Here is a 16739-nt window from a genome sequence, read left to right as displayed (position 1 = left end):
CACCTCTCTCGTTAGGTGCGCCGGATTGCAAATATCTTTTGATAGTACTGCAGTGGTAGTGTAGGGATTTGCAACTGGCAGGCAGGAATTGAATTGCCATCATTTGGCTTTAGCAGGAGTTAGAGTCTTGTCTCCAACATAAGCATGAGCCAAGGTACTGTCTCCTTTTTTCTAATTTTAGTTGGAACCATTGGCACTGATCTTACCTAGACAGACTAGTGTTATTTCTACCCAGCACAATCTGCTGGCATGGGCTCTATTCCAAGCCATGCATTTGAACTTCTCCCCCTGGTTTACCAGAGATATGATTGGATGTAGAGGACAGTAGCTTTCACCTTTTTCATTAGAAGGCATTCTTTCAGACATAGAGATTCTAAGTTTAATGGGTTCACTATATGACTCAGAATTGGCTGTTGTGACCGAAAATTGCAATATGGTTTAATTGTAGGTCATAAAATAATTACTCTGACATTTTGGTTCTGGGACATGGATATTGATATGTTTAACTGTTCAAGGTAAGAGGAAAGATGAGAAGTGATGTCTGCTTTCCAGCCCTCACTTGTTCTCTACTGGAGCAAATGACTTGTACAATTGGCCTGTCATGAGCTCCAGTCGTGGGCATCCATCCCTGCTGGCATCTCTCACAACCTCAGTCACCCTGGCCATGCTGTGGCTCCTTTGCATCCCTTTATCACAGCCGTCAGGGAGACCCCTTCAGGCCGTCAGCATCTTCCCTCAGCTAACTCCCATACTATGGACGGTCAAACAGGTTATCACAGCTTCTGGAGACTTGACCCTGTATGCAGCCACCCCTGTACCCTTTTATCCCTACTTCAGTTTGTCATGGGATTGCTGCAAGGTTGCTGACTCACAGAGTGCCATTTGGGAAGCCAGCCACAAGTCCTCATTTTGCTCAGAGCTTAAAGAAAAGGGATTTCCACTGTGTCCCACCCCAACCTCTTCAGTCTAGATGTGCCCTGTGGCAGTAAGAGTGCAGGGCCCTCACATTAGCTTTTGAGGCCTCTTCTCGCTGTGACTCTACCTTCTCCCTAAATTAAAAGAGCCCCAAACACCCAAATCTTTTGCTATTACACATAAATAGTAATTTTCCATATGTAAAAGCAGAAGATATTTTTTCTCTGGTTCCTTGTGACCCAGATGAGAAAGACTATACATGGAATGGGGAGAGTAAATGCATCAGGTTACGATTTCATATATCATCACACAGGGGACTCAGTGATAAATAGAAAAGATACAGACTGCCCTTCTGGGGGGCTTACAGTGAGCTCACGTGGAATTTATTAGTTTTTGTTATTCTTCAAAACAATAGATATAAACACGTCCACAAATAGAGCAATTCTGATAAACAGCTAGACAATATGTTTAAATCTTATGTAAGGGAAGGCTTTGAAGTGTATATTACATCCTGAAGATCTGGTTGAAAAATAGCAAATCATTATCCAAGTGGAAAGGAATGTCATAAATTTGAGTCACGACTCTTCTTTCTCTCTCTCTTTCTTTTTTCCCACCAAAATTTTTCTGTTCCCCTTTTGGGTAGAAGATCTGTGTTCCCTTACTGCCACATCCTGTTGCTAGCTTTTGCTTAGTTTTCAACTGTGGTTAAGATACCCTCTTACGACGTGAGCTCTCCAATAAGACTGGTAATAATGAATAATAATCATTAAACACTTAGACCCTGGTTTATGTGGTAGCCCTTAGGGAAAGTTATCACTTTTGTCCTCATTTTACAGATGAGCAAGTTGATGTAAATAGAGTAAAGGCGATCCAAGAGCACATGAAAAGTGGGCAGACCAGGACCTTACCTGACACCAAATTCTGAATCCCTATCATTTAGGAATTGTATACAGTTTCAAGTAACAAACCTGAATGACATTGGTTTGGACAAGAGAGGAGTTTTTATTATTATTATTTAAAATAAACCATAAATTTTCCTTTGTCTGTGGTCTCCTCTGTAGTTATGTTTATTAAAATATACACATGCACAGATCTATGACTCCTAAATGGAATATTTTCTGTAGAATCTTAAGCAAATATTTAGCACAGACCTGCCTAGGAGAGGGTGTTAAATTAATCTGGAAATGAGGAACCAAAACATCACCTAAGTTCAGAGACAGTCAACGGTCTAAACCCCATCTCCGCCTTAGAAAATGCTAACTGATAAATGGTTAGTTATTCAGATAGAAATGCTTTCTTTTAGGTTAGAGCATTTTGAGTTGTAGATTTTCCTCTCTATGCCTGGTGGAAGAAAAATTGGTAATCAGAATAGTATTTGCAAGAAACAGTATGTTTCAACTTCAAGGGACTAAAATATCATGAACTTATTTCTTTGTATCCTAGTGTTTGAATATAAACAAGAGGTTTGCATTTAAGCAGAGAGAACAAATTGGCTGAAGACTGAGTAAATATAGTGTGTGGGTTCTTTACCTGATTGACCTTTTTTTGACAAAAACTTACCTTTGTCTTCTCCGCTACCTCAGTTTCTCCATTTAGAAAATGCTGTCATATATGCAGCACTTGTCTGTGGAGTTCATATCAATAAAATATGTTACAATAAAATGACTTGTAGGAATTCTGACTCAGTGCTACCTCAGTGTTATTCTGTTTTTACACGTCTATAGTATGTCGTTGTTTTATTATGTCATTGTAATGTGGTTAATATGTAATATTGTTTTGATAACAAACTGACTTTCAAGTGCTTTATATATAAGATCCATGTGCTTCAAAGCAGATAGTACAAACTTGGGCCAAGCTAAATAAATATTTATTCAAAGCTTTATATACGGAAAATATGTAAACAATTAAGTAGACTATACTCACTCCAGGATATTTCTTGGGAGTTTTAGTTCTGTTCTTAGTAAATCCCTAGAATCAGTATATTTTCTAATTGACTGAGGATGTTGATTAGTTGAAATCTTTTTAAGCAAGGATTTATAGATTTTTATTTTTGAACTCAATTCTATATATTCTTGTCAAATTTGGCTTAACTCCATAAGAGAAAATTTGGGCAATCTGCAAATACAGACTAGAAAGATAAGCATTTTAGATCATTTAGGTTTTTAAATTGCTTTCTTAATAGTTGTTTTTAATTTTAATTAGGCAGGTATATTGCATTCTTCTCTTTCCCTTTTTAATGTTAAATTTGCCAGAGATTATCATATGCACAAACTAAATATGTATGATCAAGATAATTAATATAAAAACTTTTGCCCTTATTATTTGATTATTTAATGTGAAAGTATTAAATGGGTCTAAATTGGCTTAATAATTGTCTCAGTTGCTTTTTAGTTTGTATGTTGAAATCATGGTCCTAGACCATTACTAAGAATGCTTCAGCAACAGGAAATGAACTGAATTGTTTTTTTTTTTTTTAATTGGTGCTTATGAACAATTTGGTCACTTCTAGAAATGTGAATTTACTTTTTTAAAAAAGATGATTATTTTAGTGTAGAATTTCATGTGATAATGTTTTTTTTATCAGTATTCATGATCTGATAATATAAATAGTTTTCTAGTGTTGTTTTCCATAAAACTACTTTAGACTGCAACTACTAGATAATTGATTTTTGTTTTAGAGATAAGGATCACTTAATTTTTATTATTTCCCAAAACAGTATTGGAACCTATGCATGCCCTCTCTCATGCCAACCCCTCAGTATAGCAGAATCTTGCCATCAAGCCTACTATCTAAGGAATCTCAATCTTCCTTTCTGTTCTATGAACTACCGTAGTTGACAGAAGAGATTTCTGAAGAGAAAATTGTATTGATTAATTCAATTTCTGGGTCGAGCATAAGGTTGTAAATTGGAGATCACTCATAGAAATTGAATACAAAGGGAAAATCTTTTTTAAGTCTTTTTTTTTTTTTTTTTTTTAGTGTATTGAATGATTTATGCTGAACTCCTAAAAGCTTTCCAACCTCATAGAGCTTCAATAAACTTCTAATGGGGTCCTGAATGCCAGCTCTATTTTTGTTGCTTGTACAGTAGGTGGGAAACCTTTAACTAGTAGGATGAGTCTTTGTTTTCATTTCTATTGAAAAACTCCCGTACTAATACTTAGGGAGTTCTAATATTTTAGTTAAAGAGTTTTCTGGTGTAACATACATATATTTCTACAAGTTTAAATATCTATTGAGGATATATTGTTGCTGAAGTATAAATATATATTTTCATATCAATATATTTAACTAAACTCAATTTTTATGCATATGTATATGCAAGCAAGATATCTTTCCATATGCATACATAGTGTCCGTATTTATTATGTTAGTTGGTTCAGTGTTTCATCAGATAATAGGTTCTCTATTGCAGAAACTGTTTTATCCACATTCCATCACCCCTGACAGAGTATAATACGGTGTCTTTTACACAATGGATGCTAAATTAATGGTTGTAGTGAATGGTGACCAAAAGAATACACATTTAATCAGAGATAAATGTACCATTTGATTTTGATGCAGGTATAGGGAAAGATGTCACTTAAAGAAAGTCCCCTTTATTGTCGATTAGAACTGTTTTATTCCACTTAGATGGGAGCTAGCTCTGCTACTTTTATATAGTTTTATTTATAATTGTGAACATGTAGAACCACATGAGGCCATCAATCAGTAGAGAGATGAGGGCCCAACAGAATTATTTCTGTAGGTGGCCAATTTTTTTTCAATCAAGGACAGCTGAAAGGTCATGATTAAAACAGTGATTTTCCTGAAATTGTAAGTAACTGTTACTGACTGTTTTGCACAAAGATGTCAAAACTACTTTTTCCTCTGAAAAAGAAAATTATAAGTTCTTGAAAATGTTGGCAGTTTTCCAAATTTCACTTGCACTACTGTAATGTATTTTAATTACTGCACTTGAGTCAGTTTCTTAAAAAAATATAAGAGACAAATATAAGTTAGGGTGATAGTAACCATACATAGATTAAACAATAGGCATCTAATGCCTCACTGACAGGTACCTAGTCATTACTCATTATTAGTCAAAGCATAGGATTTAACAATTTTTACCCAAATAATGTACATAGCATTAATTCATAATTCTATATGAGATGAGGAATTATATATCACTGTATATTTCTATTAAAAGATGGCAGTGACACTCTAGATATTTAAGTAATTTGCTTCACGTAGACCAGTTAAGCCAGGGCAGCCAAGGATAGCAAATGTTAGTTGCGATTTCTGTAGGTGGTCCTTTATTCTCTGAGTCGAATTGACTCCAGTCCCTGGGTAGCGGCAGGCAGGACTAACTGCTGGTTGTCATCATCTTTCAGATGAGGTGTGGACATGAAGTTCTAACCATTTGTAGTCATTAAAGATTCCTCAGAACATTTGTAGCAAGAAGGGTTTTAACCGCAGTGTCCTGGTCAGTTTCCAAATTGGGTAATTACATTCTGCCTCCTAACGTCTTCCTGCAGGTTTTGTTTTTGTTTATTTGTTTGTTTGGGGGTTTTATTGTTGTCTTTGCTTGGATATATGGAGCTGTAGTGTTTTGGGGTTCATCTCTCCTTCGTTTTAAGTAGTTGTGTGCGATTCTATAATAGAACACAAGTGTTTTATTAGATGCATATTACTTTAGCCTGCATTAATAATTTATATTCCATACTTTTATACTCTCTTTTAGTTTAGTTTCTTTTTTAAGGGACACATATAAAGGAAAGAATGAAAAGACATAATGGCAGGAGTAACAATAGATATGGTGGCTGACATGGGCTGCTATTATGGATATGGTCCAAGTGTACCTGCTCTGCTTTACCTTGGAGGGAGATGCTGGAAGGCAAAGAAAAGGAATGACACTTGCTGAGTGTGAGAGGAGTCACAGGAGAATATGCCGAATGTGAGTTCACTTAGAATTAAAAAGTGGTAAAGTTCCATTCAAGCCCGAGAATGACATGGTTCGTTTTCATGTTAAATGTCAATCTTTTTTCCCCATTGATAAGCATGTTAAATTTGAATTTGTAAGGCAGAAGGCTATGTATCTGATTTTAAGAGCAATATTTTGATATGTCATAATTTTGATGGCCATGTTTTGAATTAGATATTTCACTCATGATCATTTTTTGTAATCTACAGAAAGATAAAACTCTATCAAATCAACATTTATTGGATGCCAACCATATTAAAAAGAACCACATTTGATGTATTACTTTTGAAGATCGTGATTTGGTCCAAAAAACAACAACAACAACAACAAAAAACTGTATCAAGTATTTATCGTATTATATTCCTACTGGGTTGAAAGTGATTTTTTTCTTTTGTTTTGTCATAATTTTATTTATTCAACAAAAAATGATAAAACAAAATTCAAAGTAATTGAGTCCTAACCCAAGCATAAATTTCATCCATTAATCTTAAACCTTACCCTGCCAACACATTATATGGTAGGAAAAGCATAAGCCCATGTGTCAAAAGAGCTGTTTTTTAATGCTGGCTCTCACAAACTCTATCATTTCCAAATGGGTAAATTGCTTAGTAGCTTCCTTGTCCTGGTTTTTTCTTTGTAAATAGGAATAGTTCTAATATTTTTGACCTACCCACCTAACCAGTTTTAAACGAATGGTAGAAAATATATTTCCTTTTAAAATGAACTCTAAACTAAAATATAGTACTTTCCTCCCTAAATAATTTATCTTTCATCAGATTGGTTTTATATATAATCCTCAATTACAGATTACTTTTCATGGCTTTTCTGGAATCTTAGCTTGAGATTAAACTTGCTCTGGGTTCTGTGTGATGGAGCTTTTCTGTTCTGCACTCAGCCTCTGAAATGTTCTCTTCCCAATACTGAATAGTTGTGCTTTTTCTCTAATTCATCTTTTTTTCATATTTGGAACACATAAGATACAGCAATAAAAGACTTGAATACTGCCTTGCCATGCCTGGTTAATCTGAAAATATCTATACCTGATAGAAGCAGGGCTGAGCTGTCACTGGACTACAGAAAGCAGAAAACTGAGTATGGGAGAGCATCACCAACAAGGAGTAGGCTAATAGAGCAGATCGTAGTAATAGGAGGAAGCTCATACGTACAAAGAGTCAGATGATCTCATGGTGGGGAAATACCTTGCTGGACCGTTGTTGAATGTCTGGCTGTGGGGCGATCCGGGGAATAAGGGTGCAGTGCCGAGACTGGAAACTCCACCCACAGATAGTAGGAAGCAGTCAAACGGATAAACTGTCTGTGAGCATCACAGAGACTTGGCAACAGTAGCAGATTGTCCCAGGAGACTCAATTTTTAACCAAGATTAAAAACTGATGACAGAGACCTGAGGTAAAAATTATGGAAACTGAGTGGACTCAATAAGGGAGCAAAATGCAAACACTAAGTTACTGCAACTGTGCTTTTGCATTAAAAACCAAAAGCAGGCTCCCAGCTGCTAGCACTACGAGGTCAGTCTGGCTTTCGGGGCCAAACAGTGAAGTAACTCATATCCTTCTTGGCTTTTTTGCTGTAAGGTCTTCTATTGGCCACCTTTTATCTTACTTCCAAATTCATGCACGGCAGGAGAAGAGAGAATTTATATAAATTCTGAGAACATGATTTACATTTTCTTCTCTTTCCTTCACTTTCATGGTCAATCGAAGGAAGGTTATTTCCTACCTGATTTGGTTCTGTTTTCTCCCAACCATCAGCTTTCTCCCCTCAAAGTTTCTGTAATCTGTGTATGAAAGTCACATCAAAATTTATTGGTTTAACACACATTTTAGCACATTTTAACGTATGGGATTGTGATGCATCTTAAATCTATGGTTTGTCATAATTTAATTGCCAAAGTATTTTTTTTTCTTGGTGATGCATAAAATATTGGGTTGTCCTCAAATCAATGGCATTTTGGATGAAATACAAAGCTTACCTAACTAAGAGTGTTGCTGCCAACAGTGGCTTCAAATACAATTTGAATCATAAAGATATATGATATCACTGATATCACATGATGTCATTGACATTGACTGTCACTGGGGCTTGATAGAACCCAGTTGTTTCTAGAATCCCTATAATGTCTAAACCACCCTTTTCCATCAGACCACATTCTCATTATAGAGGAAAAGATCAACCGGAGAGGGCTCTCCAAAAGAGGAGATTCCTTATACAGGTTTTTAAGAACTATTTTGTCTTTTTTTTTTTTTTTTTAAGATTTTATGTATTTATTTGACAGAGAGGCATCGAGAGAGGGAATACAAGCAGGGGGAGTGGGAGCAGGCTCCTCGTTGAGCAGGGAGCCCGATGCGGGGCTCAATCTCAGAACGCCGGGATCATGACCTGAGCCAAAGGCAGACGCTTAATGACTGAGCCACCCAGGTGCCCCCTATTTTGTCTTCATAGTAGGAATGCATTCCATTGCATCTGGCCTCTCCTTTCTCCTAATAGAGTTTTATGAATCAGAGTTTGAGTAATACCTGTCTTCATCTATATACATATATCTGTGTGTCCAAAAGTGACATCCTAATGTTTGGAAATGAAAACAGGATCTTCTTTCTTTGGTGGACCCTATCCCAGTATGGAAACTTCTGGGGTAATATTCATGTTTTTACAATTCTCCTTGGTTTTCTGATACTGAGGCTTAACTTTGTGTTTTCAACATTTACTTCTTTATGATATCCTCAAAAAATTCTCATCTTCGTCCAAAAGAAGCACAAATTTGTGACTGGAACAGCTGAATAATACATGGGCTTTATTTTTCTTATTGCCTACCCTGAAAGGAAATGAATATTTGCAAGGTAATTACATCATTGATTAGATTTCCTCTTTTTAATTATCATACTTTTTGTTCTATTGTAAATAAAAGCCCTTTTTCTCCTGTTGTGAGTGTTATAGTATATCAGCCATTGGTAAGCTTAATATTTCAAATGTATCAAATATTGGAATTTTTCTCAGTATGTTTTAATATTTCAACAATGTCTTGATTTCATGATTTTAGAAAATATATACATATATATGTATGCATATATGAGCCTGGGCGACTCAGTCAGTTAAGCATCCAACCTTTTGTTTCAGCTCAGGTCATGATCTCATGGGTCATGGGATCAAGCCCCACGTTGGGCTTCATGCTCAGCGGGGAGTCTGCTTGAAGATTCTCTCCCTTTGCCCCTCCCCCAACTCACATATGCATGTATTCTCTCTCTAAAATAAATAAATAAATCTTAGAAAATGTATATATGTATATATAAAATTCTTCACAATTTTTTTTAGGAGGAAAATAGTACATAGGGCCAATGAGAAAGAAAGTACAGTATGACTTGACTTGAAAAATGAAATGAAAAATTAATAGATAAGAACTAGGCCTACAGACTAAAAAAGTACAGCTACTTATAATAAGGAATTGTGGGCTTTGATAGACTGCTTTTCCCAGAGACAAAGACTTCATTTGAAGGCAATACCAAGCTTCCATTGAGGGAGAATTGGGTATTAGGATGAGACCTCCTATGGAAGATTTGAGAACACACTTACTCAGGGTCCTTGCTTAGAAACAGTCCACTCATTTAGCATTATATTCATAGCTGGTGCAGTGTTAGAGATGATGATTGAGATCATCTATCAATAGGACCTCAAGGAAGAGTATGTGTCCTGAATATTGCTGATTACATGAATGTGAGAAAGAGCTCTCTTACAAAAAAAAAAAAAAAAAAAAAAAAAAAAAAGGAATTTCACAGAGTTTCAAGCTTATAAATTTTAAAAGACAAATAAGGGTTTATTTAATATGAATGGATCTCTGGATTTTAGGCCTTTGATGTATTAGAGAACAGACAGGTTCCTGTTTGTTATGCTTTCATCATATATTTCAGAAATTAGAAGTCAGGGAGAGACTTTGGATGCTGAATGTCTGTACTATCATAGGAGTTCAAGTTCTAACAGCTATCTCAAAGCCCTGTTATTAAGGAAGTTTTCAGTAATTACTAAGGAGTGAAAGGAAGCTTTGAGACTCATATGGGGAAAAGTTATTGTAGCAAAAATGAGATGGGATATGGTAGACTTAGAGTAGGCATTCAGTTTAGGATTTCTATCCTTGTAGATTATCTTTGTTTTGTTTTTGTTTTTGTTTTTGTTTTTTTCCTTTCTGGTTGAATATATATCATACAATATCATCAAACCTAATGGAATATCATTTTCAACAAATCATTTTTAGAAATCAGTTTCCTGTAACTATACATCTTCATTAGAAGAGAATGGAGTAGGTCATTGTCACTTCTTACCTGTAGCATTTTATTAACCTCTTAGCTGGTGTCTCCACCTCTAGGCTCTTTCTATGATAATGTATTGTACACACTACAAAGGGATTGGTCTTCCTAAATCACTGCTCTGGTCCTGTAACTGCCCTGCTCAAAAATGGTTAATGTCACCCTGAACGACCTGCTGGATGACATCTAAATTTAATAGACTGATATTCAAGACCCTATATGCTCAGGCCCTGTCCTTGATGCTGTAGCCAACTATTAGCTCAAGTTCAAATGTCTTCCTTTTTATAAAACCTTCCCTCATTGTTTTGGAAATAGTATTTTCTTTCTTACATAAATGTTTGTTAGTTGACTGATCTTGTTTCTTCATGCAGTCTACACATAATAGATGCCTTTGCTATGACAAAGAATGAACATATTTGAATAAATTGTTAATAATTCTTGGATATAAATATCTCAAAGTATTGATTATTCAGGGAGCTCTTTGCCACTTGTGAGTTTTCCAAAACTTTGCTTTTCTTGCTTCATCCTCATGCTGCCTAACTTAGACTTTTTGCCTTATTCATTTAAATTCTAATTTAGGAAGTACACAGGAAGAAATGAAGCATTCAAATCACTTGAAAAGAGAAGAGAGGCATTCAGGCTTTGTTCACTCCTGGCTTTTGATCATAACTATAATTCTCTGTAAGCAATCCCCTAAAACTTCCCATTGAGTTGCACTTGTGTCTCCTTTGAGCTTGAATTTACAGCCTACCATCGGTAGATTAAAAATCCATTAAAATCTTTACGAACAGCAGAAGTTACATATTCCTTTTGCTGTAGTAAAGATTTTTCTAAAAGATTTTGCATTAAAACTCTGTTGCTAAGTAGTGATATTAATAGGCCATTTTAAAGTCAAACTTGGCTTGTCCTTAAGGCATGGAAGACTGCACAAGGAGTAGTTTCTCATATTCCATGAGATTGCATTTTGGACAGATGACTGAGACACAGTTGATTTTTTTTTTCTCATGTCAGAAAGACAATGCTAGACTCCATTAACAAACGCAGACAACCTAAAGGATAAGTGGTAATGAGGATAGTTGGCAAAGAACATGCTAGGAAGGGGTGATAATAGATTCAGACAAAGAGTGCCCAAGTAATTGTCCTGTAGATAGTGAGAAAAATGAAACTGGAGAAAGGGTGAGAGGTCAAGGATAGAGATGTAAATTTAAACTAATATATAGATTAATAGTAATACCAAAATCACAATGCCTAATTTTATAAAAACACTCAGATAAAATACAGATCTGAAGAAAATGTATTTCTGTCTGTGCCTTTTCAAACTGATGGTTTTCTTTGAATGGGGCGCTTTATACTCTTTCCTATAAATTAACATGCTCTCATCATCCTACTATCTTTGCAGATATTTAAAAATTAAATTTAATGTTGAGATGTCATGTTTATAGCTCAGAAGGCAACAAGACTTCAGTGGGTTAGAGTACCATGTTTTGTTAGGTGATTTGCCATCACTGGTCTTAGCTCATCAGCTATGTTAATGAAATATGATACTATTAGATATTTCATCTGGAGTTGTCTTTCTACTGGAAATGATACCCAAACTTTTCTGACCTGTCCAAAGTTAAAGTCCTGGATATCATATTTTTGGGTAGAATTGATTTTTTTAAGCCAGAGTTTATTACTATTTAAAACTGCTCAAGAGTCTTTAAAATGTCCAAAGTAGGGGTGTGTGCGTGGCTCAGTCAGTTAAGTGTCCAACTCTTGGTTTTGGCTTGGAGCATGGTCTTGAGATCATGAGCTTGAGCCTCATATCAGGCTGAGTGTGGAGCCTACTTGGGAATCTCTCTCACCTTCTCCCTCTGCCCCTCACCTCCTGCTCATGCTCTCTCTAAAAAAAAGAAAAAAAAAAAGTAATAAAATAACATGTCCAAAGCCCCAAGTATATCTGAGTTTAATATTATGTTGCAGTCAGGTTGTGACTGTTGGTTCCTCCATTGCTAAAGCTTCAGAAGGATCCCGGGTAATTCTACAATTGATTTTTTTTTTTCCTATGAAAGCTGATGTCTGGTTTGCTTCATGCAAGTACCTCAATCCAGTGATGAAGAAAAGCACAATGTCAGTAATAATCATTGTCTTTGCAAAGGAGAAAGGTGTATTATTAGAGAACAAAGCCATCAAATCATTGCCAAGTAACAGTATTATTACTGTAGTATGGAGCAGATTGACCGTGCTCTCGTGTTTTTCCTGTCCCAGTGGTGTGACATCCTGATCATGCTGAGATCAATTCGGAATCTCCCACTTTCCGCCTAATAGTCCTATACAACTCTTTCCACATTTTGATCATTCTACTTCCCAGAATTTCTGTTGACATTTTACCCTACTTTTACTTTTTTTCAATATGTTTTGTCATGTTTTGTTTGTTTTTCCTACAAAAGGATTCCATATTCTTTGGAGATATGCTAGGAGGGAAAAAGAGCAGAAAGAAGAAAATAATATTAAAAACACAACTTTAAGTCTCCTAACCAAAGAAGATGACTAGTAAGATTTTGGCATGCAGTCTTGCATTTTAAAAAGTAAATTCTTGTAATAGGCAAGATGTAATGTATATGAACAACATATATGTTTTGTATAGAAACTGATTATACTGTGTGATGGTTTTAGAGCCTACTTTTTTTTTAAAGATTTTATTTATTTATTTGACAGAGATAGAGACAGGCAACGAAAGAGGGAACACAAGCAGGGGGAGTGGGAGAGGAAGAAGCAGGCTCATAGCGGAGGAGCCTGATGTGGGGCTCGATCCCAGAACTCTGGGATCACGCCCTGAGCCGAAGGCAGAAGCTTAACTGCTGTGCCACCCAGGCGCCCCTAGAGCCTACTTTTTTATTTGATGATCTGAACATCTTTTCATGAAGTTAAATAATCTTTTATGTATTACTTTAATGAGTCCATAATATTCTACCATTTGAAGTACCAGAGTTAATGCAACAGAACTCTTGTTTGGGGGCAACTAGTTTTGCTTTCTCATTCCTACTTTTCTATTCCCATTGCCACTCCTAGAGGCAAAGCTACCCTCATACCTTATTCAGGCTATTTTAATATTAATTCAAATGATTGCTTGTGTCCAGTGAACTGTCTAATCCTTCCATTAACATAAAACAAACGAAAACAAATGAACAACTCGTAAGACTGTGGCTCAAAAAAAGGCTTTGATGACTTTCAGTTTTCTTCAGAATAAAGTTCCCATTTCTTCTCGTTTATGTTGATTCTTCTCTAATTTAGTAATGACCACCTTTATGATTTAACCTACATTCACTCACCTCATACTATTCTTTTTTTTAAGTTTTTTTTTTTTTTTTTTTTTACTGCTTTTTTAAGTAAGCTCTCTGCCCAACATGGAGCTTGAATCCATGACCCTGAGATCAACAGTTGCGTGCTCTCCTGACTGAGACAGCCAGGTGCCCCCTCCTCAGACTGTTCTTGATTCCCTAAATACTATTTCAATGTCTTTGCCAGTATTGTTTCTTTTTGCCAAGAACATCTTTTACTTTTGTTTCTACTTATTGATATCTCACTTAGTCTTTACGGGTAAGCTCAAATTTACCTCCTGCTCATTCTCCCAGTGAAATTAATTGCTTCCTCCACTTGTTCCTCTAGCATTTTGTTGCCTCTCCTCTGTAATCTAGCGGGAGGACATAACTAGCATCTTTGGACTCTGAGAGTCGTAAGTATGAAGGAAGGATCCATCTCTAAATTTTCCATCTCAGTTTCATCATTCACTCATTTGTTCAACAAACACTATCTTCTGTGTGCCAGGCCTTATATGGGAAGCTGGGATTCATCAACAAATAATAGTCTTTATTATGGAATGCCTATATGCCAGGCAACGTTCCAAGTGCTTTACATGTGTGAACTCATTTAGTCCTCACCACAGGTTCTATTACTTATCCCCTCTTATGAATGAGGAAATATGGTACCAAGAAGTTCAGCACTCGTGAAGGTCACATAGCTAGGAAGTAGCAACACAGGGATTCAAACCCAGGTGGTCTGGTTCCAGAATCTGTTCTCATGGTCAATATGCTTTATTGCCTCCTAAAATAAACAACATGAGACACAGGTTCCGCCTTTCTGGAACTTTCAAACAAATGGGAAATACATGCATCCAATCAACAGCAATAGCAACACAATCAAATATGAAATTACAAATAGTAAGTGCTGTGAAGAGGACATGCACAGTACTATGAGAAACAACAATGGATTTGTACATACTCGTGGGGGTTAGGTTATGTTTCCTCATTTTCTTCCTAACAATTCATTACTTGAACTTAGCTCTGAAGGAAAAGCAGGAGTGAACTGGGTGAGGATGGGTGGGAAACACGCTCCCAGGTGCAGGAAACTGTGTGTGCAAAAGCTCTGTGGTCAGAGGTATGGGTGTGGAAGGGCCTGAGAACCCGCTGCATGACTGGATAGAGGCTGAATTTGCAGATGGGGGGACCCAGAGTCCTTTAGGCCATGCTAAGTCTTGTCTATTTTAGGAGTGGTGGACACTGACTTAATATCTTTAAGGCGGGGATTTCATGAGCATCTTTTTACTTTCTGGAAATCCCTCTGGCTCTGGTATAGAGAAGAGTTAGCAGTAAAGATGGTAATATACTACCTGTATGAGGGGAAGTGTGATAATATATTTCAAAGTGTCTAGCACAGTGTCAAGCTTTCGGTGAGCACTTATTAAACGCCAATGTCTTTCTTCATTATTTTTCTCACCAGTTCTAATACACTGCCGTGTAAAAAGTCACAAAACAATAAATGCTTGTTGATTGACTGACTAAATGAATAAATCATTATAGAGACTTTTCTTGAAGATTTCCAGAAACAAGGAATACTGTGTCTCACAAAACAGTCCATTAAACAGCTTTATGTGTGAGAATATATTTTTTCATTTTGAGCCAAAAAGCTAACTTCCTATAATTCTACTTCATTTTGCCTCTGGACCTGTACAGAATAAGTATAAATGCTCTTCTGTGATAATCCTTCAAATAATCGAAGGCACTTATTTGAAACATTTCTGTTCCGGATCCTTCAGGCACATAATGTATCACCCAGACCCTGCCTCACTGTGGTCACCAAACCAAAGACCCTTTCTTTTTTTCAGCTGTAACACCCAGAATCAAAACAGCTCATGTGCTCCACCCACTACAGAAATAGTGAGGCTACTAGTGTATTTATTTGAGGTGACTACTCTAATTAATGCTGCTCAAAATTACATTAACTATTTTGAAAGTGATGTGATATGTTAACTGATGGTGAATTCACAATCTACCAAAACACTCATCTAAATGGCTTAGAACCATTTCTCTTTTATTTTAGGTTTGTGTCATATAGATTGTGTCAGCTTGTCTTGGCAGCTTTACGTTTATCAATATTAAATTTAAATGTAATCATTTTTGTTGCAATCTTTTTGAATAGTGATTGTGCTATCATCTTCAGTATATTAGTTGTTTCTCCAAGATTTTTGTTTTGCATAGACTTTCATACAACTTTTGTTTTGTTGTTGAGAATACTGAAAAATAAAATAAGCAAAGTTGGAGCTCTTATTTTGCTAAAGATTTCTTTCCAGTTTACATTGACTTGGCTCGATGTTGTTTGATTAGTTATAAATGTATCTAACTATACATTTATCTATCCTGTAATTTTTCTTCTTATCTTTAACGGCTCTGCTGAACATCAGAATCAAATCATTTTGTTGATTCCCTGGTTTAATTAAACCTTTTGAACAAAGGCAACGCATATAATATGAAATTACATATTGTGAGTAAATAATAACAACCATTACCTAAAGAGTGGGAACTCTGCGCCAGGACCTCTTCCGAACGCTTTAATACGTTAACTCAAATAATTCACACACATACACAAAACAAGGAAATAATAAGTACTATCGATACCACATTTTATAGAGGAGAAAACTGAGACACAGGAGTCAAATCACTTGCCAACATTATATCGCTAGAAAGTGGTGGAGTCAGGGTCTAAACTCCTGCAGTTTCGCTCCAGATTCTGTGCTCAAACCATGTTGACTCAGGAATCATTTCTTCTTTTGTATTATGGAAAAACGAAATCAAAACAGCAAAATAATGTAGCACTTTGTGTAAAAATTATTTGGAAATTTTTTGAAAATTTATTTTTTTCCCCTGATAGTCCATGTATTTAGGACTTTTCCAGTATGTTACTTTAGGCCCCAACTAATTCATACATTATATATTTAAAATGATTTACTGAGTATCTACTGTCTAGTGAAAATATAGATGAGGAAACTCTGACTTAGACTAATTATATGCAGGACAGTTCAGTTCTGTTCCTTATGGTGCATTGGCAACACAAGTGCAAAAGAAATTTAGCTGCACGGAAAGACAGGGAGACCTATGCAGTCATTCACTGAATGCAAGAAAACACATGCATACTGTTTTCAATATGTTTTTTAAATTGTGGCAAAGTCAGCTGTATGTGAAATGGAAGAAAATTAGGATTCAAAATATTTTTTCAGTTGTAGAGTAGTAT

At 35.9% G+C, this 16739-nt stretch overlaps 1 protein-coding gene and 1 long non-coding RNA gene across 29 annotated transcripts in view; both read left to right on the top strand.

Annotated features, from left to right (window-relative positions):
• The window catches only part of SOX5 (SRY-box transcription factor 5), a 964448-nt gene that overhangs the window by 336469 nt on the left and 611240 nt on the right, over window positions 1–16739 (top strand). The gene's annotated exons all lie outside the window — the stretch shown is intronic.
• On the top strand, window positions 3908–16099 carry LOC130541864 (uncharacterized). Its single transcript, XR_008955936.1, has 2 exons — window positions 3908–5852; window positions 6089–16099. It is a non-coding gene; the product is annotated as an uncharacterized LOC130541864 (long non-coding RNA).

Source organism: Ursus arctos, unplaced genomic scaffold (assembly GCF_023065955.2).
Source record: "Ursus arctos isolate Adak ecotype North America unplaced genomic scaffold, UrsArc2.0 scaffold_26, whole genome shotgun sequence".
Classification (NCBI taxonomy): Eukaryota; Metazoa; Chordata; class Mammalia; order Carnivora; family Ursidae; genus Ursus; species Ursus arctos.
The sequence above is the reverse complement of the archived record's forward strand: the minus strand, read 5'-3'. Positions and strand labels throughout refer to the sequence as shown.